Below are 1,749 nucleotides of genomic sequence, written 5' to 3'. Positions count from 1 at the left end.
ACATGCGTGTCCATCCCTCTTTGTGTGTGTGTAAGTGTGTCTCCCTCCCACGCTGAGAGTGTGCGGGTCCCCCTCGCTGTGTGTGTGTGCGTGTCCCCCTCACTGTATATGTTTGTGTGTCCGTCCCTCCCTCGCTGTGTGTGTTTGTGTGGTCCCACCCTCGCTGTCTGTGTGTGTGCGTGTGTGTGTCCCTCCCTTGCTGTGTATGTGTGAGTTTCCCCGACTTGCTGTGTGTGTGTGTCCCACTTGTTGTGCGTGTGTGTGGGTGGTGTGTCCCCCTCCCTCGCTGTGAGTGTGTGTCCCCTTCCCTCGCTGTGTGTGTGCGCGTGTCCCCCACTCGCTGTGTGTGTGCGCGTGTCCCCCACTCGCTGTGTGTGTGCGCGTGTCCTGCACTCGCTGTGTGTGCGCGTGTCCCCCACTCGCTGTGTGTGCGCGTGGCACTCCCTCGCTGTGTGTGCACATGTCCCTGTCTTGCTCTGTGTGTGTGTTTGTGTGTGTCCCTCCCTTACTGTGTGTGCATGTGCCTTCCTGGCTGTGTGTTCGTGTCCCTCTCTCGCTGTGTGTGTCTGTAATTTTGTGCTTGCGCAAGCGCGTGTCCCTCTCTTGCTGTGTGTGCGCGTGTCCCTCTCTCGCTGTGTGTGCGCGTGTCCCCCACTCGCTGTGTGTGTGCGTGTCCCTCCCTCACTGTGTATGCGTGAGTTTCCCCCCTTGCTCTGTATGTGTGTGTGTGTCCCTCTTGGTGTGCGTGTGTGTGCTTGGCCATCCCTCATTGTGTGAGCATGTGTCTCCCCCCTCGCTGTGTGTGTGCATGCCCCTCTCTTGCTGTGTGTGTGTGTTTGTGTGTGTCCATGTCCCTCCCTGGCTATGTGTGTGCATTCCCCTCTCTCGCTGTGTGTCTGTGTTTGTGTGCTTGAGCATGAGCGTGTCCATCCCTCGCTGTGTGTACGTATCCCCTCTTGCTGTGAGTATGTGTGACCCTTTTTAGTGTATGTGAGTGTCCTTCCCTTGCTGCGTGTGTGTGTGTGTATGCGTGTCACTCCCACACTGTGTGTGCGTGTCCCTCCCTTGCTTTGTGCGCGTGTGTGTGCGCCTCTTGCTCTGAGTGCGCGTCCTCACTCCCTCGCTCTGAGTGTGTTTGTCTGTCCTTTCTGTGCGCGTGTGTCCTTCCCTTGCTCTTTATGCATATCCCCACCATTGTCTGTCCGCATCGCACCTCGCTGTGTGAGTGCCTGTCCCCCCTTGCTGTGTGCGCGTGTGTCCCTCCCTCACCATGTGTCTGCTTGTCCCTCCTTTCCTGCGTGTGTGCATGCCCCTCCCTTGCTGTTTATTTGCCTGTCCCTCTCTCGCTGTGTGTGTTTGTGTATATCCCTCCCCTGCTCTGTGTGTGCATGTCCTTCCCTTCCTGTGTGTGTGTGTGTGTACGCATGTCCTTCCCTCGCTGTGTGTGCGTGTCCTCCCTCGCTGTGTGTGCATGTCCTTCCCTGTGTGTGTGTGTGTGTGCATCTCCAACTCTGTGTGTGTCTGTGTTTGTGTGCTTGCGCATGCGCGTGTCCCTCCCTCGCTGTGTGTGTTCCCCTCTTGCTGTGAGTGTGTGTTTGTCCCTCTTGCAGTGTATGCGAGTGTCCCTCACTCGCTGTGTGTGTGTGTCAATTCCTCACTGTACCTGTGTGTCCCTCCCATGCTGTGAGAGTGTGTGCATGTCCCTCCCTCGCTTTGTGTGTGTGCGTGTCACACCCTCGCTGTGTGTGT

This window comes from Chiloscyllium plagiosum, chromosome 8 (genome assembly GCF_004010195.1).
Source record: "Chiloscyllium plagiosum isolate BGI_BamShark_2017 chromosome 8, ASM401019v2, whole genome shotgun sequence".
Classification (NCBI taxonomy): Eukaryota; Metazoa; Chordata; class Chondrichthyes; order Orectolobiformes; family Hemiscylliidae; genus Chiloscyllium; species Chiloscyllium plagiosum.
This window is presented reverse-complemented; position numbering follows the sequence as displayed.